The sequence below is a fragment of the Humulus lupulus genome, chromosome 8 (assembly GCF_963169125.1).
Source record: "Humulus lupulus chromosome 8, drHumLupu1.1, whole genome shotgun sequence".
In the NCBI taxonomy this organism is placed as follows: Eukaryota; Viridiplantae; Streptophyta; class Magnoliopsida; order Rosales; family Cannabaceae; genus Humulus; species Humulus lupulus.
In genome coordinates this window covers 100251497-100262573 of record NC_084800.1, presented here as the reverse complement: position 1 = coordinate 100262573, position 11077 = coordinate 100251497, and positions in this window count along the sequence as shown.

Below are 11077 nucleotides of genomic sequence, written 5' to 3'. Positions count from 1 at the left end.
GGCCCATTGCCTTATCCTCTGTATAACCATCCTTGGAGCCGGCGCTGAGTTTTCCACGACCATTAGGTCGAACAAGCATATGATGCACTTCTGATTAGCCTAACCATATCGACCAGCGCTTAGCACTCTATTGTCTCCCTTGACGTATAAGTCAATGCTTTCAACCAGCGCTCAGCGCACTATTGTCGTTCTTGAATTATAAGTCAAGTCTTTTCAATCAGATAACGTAGACAAGCATATATCATATGTCAAATATCTAGATACAGAGCATTCAACATGCTTAATCAACAATCACAAGCACAATCATAATCATGCACATTTTCAAAGGCCCAAGCCTTGATCAAATCTATATTCAACATTCGGACCAAGCTCTAATCATGTACATCACGTATTTGGTGCAGTTTTCTTACCTTTGGTCCCACCACCGGTTAAGAATGAATGATCCTTGAGTACAATCCTGGTCTTGAGCCCTTAGCGATAATTTAATCTCAATCAAGTATAGAATCCCATCAATAACAAGCATACAAAGGCTTTTGGACTGAATCCTAGCTTTCGAGACGTCAAATTCTACTAAATCGGATAATAGGATTGATCTCGAGCCCTGAGGTTTGAGTTCCCGCACTCAAAACCTCTTCAGGGCTCAACAACCCTTAAAGATTCGCAGCCCAAACAAGAGAGCCACAACCCGCCCCAAGTCAGAGAGCCTAAAGGCTCTTCTCTTAACACACGTGCCGTGGTGCACCCCAACAAGCGTCATGGCTCAAATGGAGGTTCAACACCTTCTTCTCCTTCTCGTTCATGAGAGTCGCAGCTCGACATGAAAACTTAGTTTTTCCTCCATTTTCTTCAAGCCAAATCCCTCCAAAAACCTATCAAAACAATACCCAAACTCGTAATTTAATCCCAAAACATCATCAGTACATCCTAGTCAACAAAACCCAACTTACAAATGGATCAAAAAACTTACCAAACTATAAAATTCAATCAGACTTAAGAAACTTTATGTTGACCCTCAAATTGGTCAACGATACGGAGTCAGATAAATGACAAAAAATGAGATGAAAATAAGAAGAAAAATCAAATGGAAAGGTAAACAACACAAATGATTTATAGTGGTTCGACCCTAATGGATGGTAATGACCTACGTCCACTTAGTGTTCTTATTGATATTGAATCCCAACACTGTGATCAATGAACAAGGGTTCACGAGTTTCATAAGCTATTGGAAGATTACAACTTTGGCGAATAATTACACTATATCCTTCTCTCTAAGTACAAAGATAAAAGTTCCAAGAAACAAAAGTCCCCTCCTTGAGCCCTTTGATTCTTATTTATAGGCTCAAGGTGGTTACATGGGTCGATGGGCCTTAATTACAATTAAGACTTGCGTATCACGGTAATAAAGGAAAATATAATTAATGTAAATATTACAAGATTGCGTATCCACAAGGTAGTAAATGAAAGTATGCGACCAGACTGGTCGCACCTAAGCATGAGGCTTGATAAATCAATAACTCTCTAGTCGATGGTCGAATAGGATTCATTCACTCGAAACTGCCACGCACCAGCCACATGTAAGTCAATCTTGCCATGTCATCAGGAGTCGTTTTTTGGGTAAACATTTGCCCCCAAAGTTTATTTTACTGCGACCAACATAAAGTAAACTTAGGCGACTGTCTTTTCATATGCTCTATCAAATGTGTCAGAGCCACCCATGCCTTCTTGAAAAAGGCAACCAATCATATCTTTGCGGTTTCCCAAAAGTGGTCTGATGGCTGTTACACTTACCCATGCCTTGGAAAGTTACCCCTTATGATTACCTTGGTAACTGCTCCTCGATCAATATAAATAACCCTTCAAAATTATGTTTTACTTTGTACATCTCAATTTCTCTTTAACAACACTAAAGAACACGGCGTAGAAAACCCAGAAATTCAGACGATCTGGACGATCCATGAAGTTCCTGCCTAGCCACCTGACTTAGCGTCTTAGAGATTTACTTCAATCTTCATCCAAGTTTCTCAAAGTTTTCAGATGTTGAGATGCCATGCAATATCTGTTTTATATCCGTTACAAATTCTGAATTCTTGAATGTTCTTGAAGAAATTGTTTTGGGGTAAATGGGCACGTAGATCCGAGCCTAATATGATAGGAAAATAATACTTTGCAGGGGTCAGGAATCAATTTGGTAGTTAGGATTATTAATTTAGGGCGTAAAATCAAAGTAAAAATTCGATTTTTCAGCTTGTAGAAAAACTGGGTTTTCCAGCCCTTTCAGAGTCGAAAAGTTTTACTTTTCACTTCCGCTTTTTAATCTGTTTTCCAAACTGTTCGCATAGAATTTAGCATTTTTGTCAGAATGTTGCTGGTCGTATAAAAGCTAACTTTTATACACGAGCAACGTTATTCCAACTTTTACACTTTCTTTGTCTTTTGGCCGTAGATTCTCATCTCCCCTTCTAATAGACCTTCAACAAGTCCACCAAACATGGGTCAAGTAAAATCAACCACCCAAAAAAAGAAACCAACCAATCCACCTACAAATCAGCCTACTCCTCGGGCTGAAATTCCTTCAACCAGTAGACGAGCCAAAAACACTCCTCAACTAGAGATCCAAACAAAGGCCCAACCCCGAGATGTCCATCGACCAGACGTCGAATGGTAAGTTGCTCCTCCTAGCAACATTACAGCTAGGATGATAGGGAATTATCTCAAAAAGTATGGACTTTCTGGGATTACCCTAAACAAACCTTCCATCAACCAGAGGGAAAACCTGTCAGGGTGTGCCTATAGTGCCTGGTCGAGATACCACATTGAGGGAGGGGCAACCTTGCCTCTTCATCCATTCTTCCAGGGGTGGCCAGCTATTTTGAGGTCGCCCCTTCCAAATCACCCCAAATGGATATAGAGTGCTTTCTGTTCTCTATATCATGTACAGCCACAAGAAGTGGCATGTGCCTACGCCGCATGAGATCAATTACTTGTTTGATCTCAAGTCCAACCCCAATCACAACAACACGGGGTTCTTCCATTTTTACCACCAGGAATCCGCTCGCACCTTCCTGAGTGAGATCACCTACAAGTCCAACGTAGGGAAGTACTTCCAGGAGTACTTTTTAGCAACGGATCTGGTAGCCAACAATCTGGCCTTCACTCAAGGAGGCAATTTCTTTATTCTCTGGTCATTTAATTCCCTTTAGATTTTCTGCACATTCCTTAGAAAATTAGTATTCTTCAAGTCCATGGCAACGACCAGCTCCTACTCCAGAGATTGAGATTTGAGCAGCATCCCTGGCCAACATGACTGACATAGAAAAAGCGTCAAAGAGCTGGTCACAGAGGCCAATCTAAGGCTGGTCGACCTTTTGGCCCCTCACTAGGATGTGAGAGAGACAACTACGAGGAGTGCTACAGGTGGAGAAGTTCCCGAGCAACACCACGACATGTCACAACCTTCGAGGAGGAGGGAAACGAGGGTGACTATCAAGGAACCCTCCAGCACCCTGTGAGCAGCTGCTGCTCCGGCTCCACCAATAAAGGGCAAGCAGAAGGCTTCTGAGCATCCTGAGCCTATTCTAGAGTCTTCGGATGAGAATTGTACTGACTTCTCACTATTAGACAATTTGCCCATTCCCTGTCATTTATTTGACGGGGACGGCAACTTTACATACACACCTAATTTAAATTTAGACTTCTTCAAGCCAGAGAGTGAGTGTAGCAGTAGTACTGTAAATAATGTAGCGACCAGTAGTTGTAGCTTGGGTACTTGACTTATAATTTCTTTGCTCTTATTTCCTTGACCTAGTAAGCACCTCTAATTATATCGTCTGTCTGTTCATATGTTTCTTTCCTTGCAGACATGCCTGCTGAGAGAGCCTTCAACCTGTATACTAATCCAACGAGCACGAAGAAATGTAGCAGGCGCCAACCTGGGGAAGGCTGCAACGACCCCTCTGCAAAGAGGGCTCGAACGGAAGATCCTCCTGCACCAACTCCTACAAAAGAGACAACTCCCCCTCCAGGGCCTACCGACCAGAATCCTCCTGCAACCACCGACTAGAATCCTCTAGCTGCCAACAACCCAAGTCGTGCTGCCCAACCAGATAAAACTCTAGTCGAAGCAATCCTGAACTCTGCCTGCACCTTGGCCAGTGACAAGCTGAAGAAACTATCCACACACCGGTGTAGTTTGGAATCCTTCAGCAATGCTTCTACCATGCCAGTCGACCAGCTCCTTAGCCATGGTCTGAACGAACTACTCACTGTAAGCTGCTGCTTTTATTATGGTTTTATTTTTACCGCTCCAATAGATACTAGCAGCCTTTTTACTTTTGTGTTCTGATTGCAGGGGATTTTGACCGTGAGTACCAGTTGGCGCTGCTCAAAAGAGGTGGTTGCCAAGCAGGCTGAAGAGATCAAGGCAGCTGAGGAGAGGCTGGTCGAGCAGCACAAGGTTGTTGAAGCCAAGCATGCTGAAGAGTTGCGAGTAGATGAGGCTAAGACCACCAAGCTTGAAGAAGAATTGAAGAAGAAGAAGGAGGACTCCATTGTCAAAATTACTGCCACCAAGGATAAGTACAAGGAAGCCTCACTGATAAACTACCGAGAAGCCCACAAAATTCAATCGGAGTTGGAGACCAGACGCGGGAGGTTGCTGACCTTGAGGAGGCCAATGTGCACAACCTGGAGAAGTACGAAGGAGCAACGTTCCAGTGCTTGTACATGTTCTGGAAATGCAACCCCAACGCTAACTTTTCCTACCTACCAAATCCTATAAAGGAGGCTGAGCTGGAAAGATGTGCTGCCCGCCTAGAAGAGAAAGAGAAGGCTCAAGGACCCCCCGAGATTCTCGTAATAAATGGACAATCGTGTTTGTACGAGTGATAAAAAATATGATCTTACACTTATAAGCGATCAGTCACAAGATTTACTAACCCTTGTTCATGAACTTGTAAAAAGTAAAATTAATACAAGCCAATTCTTTAAGAAGAATTGTTTATTGATAATACTTGCGCAGGTGTTCTCCATTCAAATAACAAGGAATGAGATCTCCATTTAAGCGAGCAAGTTTATAGGTGCCTGGATGGAGGACTTCTTCGATTTGGTAGGGTCCTTCCCAGTTAGGTCTGAGTACTCCAACAGCTTGATCGCGTGTGTTAAGGAAAACTCTTCTAAGTACAAGATCTCCCACATTAAATTTTCTTTCACGTACTTTAGAGTTGAAATACCGGGCGACCTTTTGCTGGAAAGCTGCTACTCGGAGTTGGGCTTGTTCACGCCTTTCATCGACCAAATCTCAAGATTCCATCAATAACTGGCTATTAGTGTCTTGATCGTATGCCATCCGTCGATGTGATGGAGGATCTAATTCAAAAGGAAACATATCCTCATATCCATAAGCCAAGGAAAATGGAGTATGACCTATTGTTGTTTGATGCGACATTCTATACGACCAGAGGACTTTGGGCAACTGTTCTGGCCATGCCCCCTTTGCTTCTTCGAGCCTTTTCTTCAGAGTATCCTTTAGTGTCTTGTTGACGGTCTCAACTTGTCCATTTTCCTACGGATGAGCTACTAAAGAAAAGATTTTGATAATTCCATGTCGTTCGCAAAAATCTGTGAACAGATCACTATCAAATTGTGTGCCGTTGTCTAAGACAATTTTTCTTGGAAATTTATAGTGACGCACTATGTTCTTGACCACAATATCCAACACTTTCTTGGTCGTTATGGTTGCGAGTGGTTCAACTTCGGCCCACTTCGTGAGGTAATCAACAGCCACCACGACGTATTTAATGCCGCCTTTTCTTGTGGGCAAAGACTCGATTAAGTCTATTCCCCATACTGGGAATGGCCAAGGACTTTGCATCTGCTTTAGCTCTTAGGTGCTGCTCGCGGAATCTTGGAGAATCTCTGACACTTGTCGCATTTTTCTAAAATTGAATTCAAAGAGAAACAAAGACAAGAATACTTACAGTATATGCAGTGGAATGAAAGAGTCATTCCTTCAGTTTCTCTAACTCTTGTATCCTCTCTGTCACAGAGTATTATCAAGAAACTGAACTGATCTTCTATTTTCTTCATAGTCTTCCAATGTATCCTTAGAATCATCTAGACTAGTGTGGGCAATTCTCAACACATGAGATAGATATAGAGAGAAGAAGAGAAAATAACAAAGAGGCTTAGAAAATGACTTGTGCTTAGATAGAATCTAAAACTATCAGAAAATTAGTGATTAAACTTATCTGTCGTCTCAGAAATCTTAACTTATGACTTCTCTCTAAGCACTCCTTTTATAGATTCTATTAGGCCATTTAATTTAATTAAAAAATCAATAAAATAATAGCCATTTTAAAGCCCTAGGTCGAAATTATCATGGGCTTTAGGCCCATGAAATTTTCCATTAGATTATAAGCCCATTGGACTTAAAATCAAGACTTGTATTATTTTCTATTGATTTAATTAATTAAATAATTATTTAAATTATTTATAATTTGAACCTTGATTTAAACTTATTTATTAATTTAGATACCAATTTATCTTAATTAATAAATCTGCCATAATTTCTCTTTTCTTCTCAAAATTACATAACTCTATGAAACTATCCAAAATTGACCTGGTCAACTTTGATAATTCTAATTGATAATTAAATCAATTAATTGACACTATCTAGATGATTTTATCCAAGGTACAATGGGGACCATGGGCCTATGAAATCAAGCTCCAATAAGTTATCATAAATCTAACAAATAAATTTACTAACTTATTAATTCCTCGTGACTCCACTATGGACTTGGAATTGAACTCTTGAATTCATAGAATGCTTTATAACAAATATAGATACGCTATTAATTATCCATTGTTACAACCATAATTGTCACACTATCCTCTATATATAGTCTACAATGAGATAGGACTAAAATGTCATTTTACCCCTCATTGTATTTCATCCTTAAAACACTTAGTTCCTTGTAAATGATATTTCAGTAAATTAATTTAATTACTGAAATGAGATCTCTATCATTTAACACCTTGAACCAAACTAAAAGGAAACCATCGTTTCACTTCTTCATCAGAAGCTATAGATGTTCATATCTATGATTACACTCCCACTCAATTATACTACCGAGTTCCCAAGATGTAAGTATGGGCTAGTCCGTACGGTAAGCTGGTAACGAACAAGTCAAAGAACTCAAATAATACAAATAGTTGGAATACTAATGTTGACGCGGTTCTTCGCCAACAGGTAATTAAGAGAATGAAAGAAAAGGATTAGTGCTAAATGTGAACCGAAATAGATATATGATCTTAAAGGACAAAAGGGGTGGCTCAAGACACGGTTTTTAAGTGGTTCGAAGGTTAAAATCCTTCTACTCCACTAGTCAATATTATTGATCTGTACTGAGTATTTGGTTACAAAGTATTTCTTACAAGAGATTATTTTTCCAACCCCTATCAACTCCCAGGGTCTCCATATTTATAGGAGAAGGCACCTGGAAGTTGGTAGGGAGGTCATCTCGTGACCTTCTTACTTGTCGTATCAATTCTGTGACATTCATGATTAATTCCTAAACCTGACACATAAGTGTGGTCAAGTCAATAGGCAAGGAGGTAATGGGCCGCACGGCCCAACCCAGTCGTGGGTGTCTGAATACGCACGTTCCTACTGTGTGTCCGAGAAGTCAGGGGGATATCAGACACGTGATGTCTGATATATGCACGTTTACCTTGCATGTTTTGACTTCGCAAAGGGTCACAGCCTCCATATGAAGCCCGTATCACGGGCTTCATACTTAGCTCGGTCTTCGGCTTTCAGGGGACCCGCTCTAGTCTTGGAAAATGGAGGGGAGCCCTTCGGGGCTTCCTCGAGCTAACGACAGGAGCTCCGGTCTCAGGGGAGTTCATGAGATAACTACGATTAGTCAGCAACTCGGGCTTGCTAATCATCCCGTGGGAAAACCAGGGCGTACATCTGCCCCCAAGCTCCTGCTCGTGGTATACCACATCGTATATGAGTCCACAGTAGGGGCTTTTGGACTTCCCCATGAACTCTTCGCATCCCACCTTTTATGCAGGCGTCTGATACGTGGAACATCGTGGGTGGTGACGGTACGTCTTACGAGAACCGCATTTAATGGCCTAGCCCATGCCCAGCCGTCGTTTCGCATTTCAAGTGGAGGGCCTCGGATCCCCCATCAGGGCCATCCAACGGCCCTCTATACGTGATCCTTTACGCATATAAAAAGGGGTGGCCACCCTACGCATGGGCCACCCTTTCATTCAAAAATTTTCAAGCTTCAAGCTCCTCTTCTTCTTCTCTCTATATCTCCAGAAGAACAAAACCCTTGATCCCGCCATTGCTACTTTCAGCGTTCAAGAAGCTTAGGCGCATGGACTTCTCCGAAGCTTTGGAAACCATTACACCGACAAAGCTCTTACCAACGCAACACCTTCGTCTACCTCCCAGCCACACACAGTAAGATTCCTGACCCTGTGTGTTTTGAAAATATGCTACTGTAGCTTAGGTAAAAAAAAATTACTGTAGCCGCATGCAAGGATTTGCTGGGTTTTGTGGATATGGAGGGTGACAGCCCTTTTAGGTTAGGGCACATTTGTTGTAGAAAATCGCTTTAGAGTATGGGTTTCAGGATGCTTTTTCTGGGGAAAATTTCTGGGTAGGAGTTTTGGGAATTTTGGGTGCAAAACTGGGTAGCTTAAGGAACACGCCACACAAGTAGTTTTGCAATTTCCTGCCTACTGAACCTTTCCCCTCAAGGAAAATTCTATCCTGACCCTCCTGACACATGAATCCCGAGTAATCGGGGATCGGTTGGGAGCACAGGCGCGTGTTCATCGAACAGCGTGGTCCTACTCTCCGCGGGCTGGGCTTACCTCAGCTCGTGTAAATAATAATTGTTTTTTCCTCATGCTTGGGTCGCCTTTTCTGAAAATGTTTTCTTTTGTTCGTTAGGCGACCAAATGGCTCCAAAGAGAAATCTCCCACAGAAGAACGTCAGCAGCTCGGCCTCCCAGCATGACAAAGGGAAGGCGGCGATGCCTAGCTCCCCGATCCCTCGCTTCGGGCCGACAGTGGAGAAGGAGGTCGAGGTGGCCCCTGATGCCTTCTTTGAGGCAGAAAGGATCGTCTCGAAGATAACCGACCAGGCAAAGATTAACAAAATCTTCCTTTCCCACAACATCGCCTTGGGGAAAGCGTCCGTAGTGGCTCGACCTGCTTCAGAAGGCGAGCGGAGCTGTGCGCTACTCGACGAGTCGTTCGCGACCTGGAGTGGTGAACATTTTAAGGCAGGGGCCTTCCTTCCACTGGATCAGTACTTTGCTGATTTCCTCAACTATGTGGGGTTGGCCCCATTTCAGCTCCCCCCCCCCCCCCCCCCCCAATTCCTACCGGCTGCTGGCAGGGTTGAGGTATTTGTTCCAGAAGCACGAGTGGGAGGTCCCCACTCCTACAGACATTTTATATTTCTTCTGCCTCAAAGCCAGCCCAGACCAAAGGGGGCGAGGTGACGGGTTCTACTATTTAACCCGGTTTCCCAATACGGCGGCGGTCATCGAGCTGCCCAGCCACCCCAATGACTTTAAGGATCAGTTTTTCATGTCAACTAGTTTCCGGAACTGCGAGCATCACTATTTCAATCGTCCTCGTAAGTTTCTCCCGTCCTTAGCTCGCCTTTTAAGTGTTATTTTAGCTCCTCCCGTACCAGATTCTGACTCAAACTAACCTTGCAGCCATCTTCGCAAGGACAGAGAAGTCTGTGACCCTCGGGGGCCAATATGAAACGCTGGTGGGCCTGCCCCCCAGTGAGAAGGATTATCGCGTGCTCGTGACCGACGAGACGATGGTGTTCTGCAAGTTGATTTTTCCAAACCAGACCCTGAACCTAAAGAGGCCCCGGGGGCTGCCCCCAGCTCGGGACACCAGACCCATCATCATGGATGAGGTCGCGGGAGATGAAGATGAGGAGGACGAGGGCGACGAAGTTCCGCTCGTGAGGAGCAGGAAGAGGACCTTGGAAGTCGCCCAGAGGATGGGCGAGGAGAGGATCCAATCCGAAGCAGCTGCGGGTCCTTCTGGCCAAGGTAACCCTTACTTGCTTAGGAGTCTAGATAGGGCCACCGCAGACCCCCGGCTGGCTAGGATCAATCCTAGGCAGCTCGTCCATCGTCACCGAAGTGATCCGGACCTGAACACACTCCTGCTCCATTGTGTCGACCGGTTCGTGCTGCATCACCAAGAGAGCCGGCCTAGGGGTACCGTAGTAGTAGATAACACCCTAGCCTTTAGGTCGATCCTATTCAAGGAGTATGGGACCAACTTACGCACATGGCCATCACTCCAGAGGGGTATCTATGCTCCGGGGCTTAGGCAGTATGTAGAAGACTCTAGCCCTGAGTCAGAACCGGACCCAGAACTTGAGCCAGTTCGGGAAATAATCGTCTTAGGTTCTTCCAGCTCGGGGGGTAGGGCTCCCTTATTATTCGCACACTTTTTATGTTTAACCCTTTGTCCTTGTCTGTATGGTTGCTAACTTGTACTAACAATGTTTTTGTTTCGACAGAAGAGATGTCTCAGCCCGAGGACAACTTGCGAGGCACGGTCTTCGGGGGAAACCCCTCGGCCGGACCAAGACTAAAAAGGCTCCGGGGGTCCAGGAGCGCCGCCGGGACCTCCACTAAGTCTCCGGCAAAGGAGAAGGAGAAAACCCCGGCTGCCCAGGACACGAGAGCAATTCTTCCTGCCGCAGGAGCAGGCCAAATGCCTCCCCCACCTTCGCAAGCTCCAGCCACCACTCAGGACGGAGGAACGAAGCTCGGGACTCCGGTCGTGGCGGTCTCTGATGTGCGCATCCCAGTCAACCCTCAGGACCTGGAGAAGATCTCAGAGGCCTTCCGGGGGACGGTGTATGAGTCGGCGAACTACGCCGTCAGTCATACATACAAGTTCACCGAGAAGGAGCTCCGGGCCATCGAGACAATGAGCCCGGTGGACGTGCTGGAATCTTCAATGGGCATGGCCATGACAATAAGCCAATCTAGACTTGTGTTGTTTTTTTTT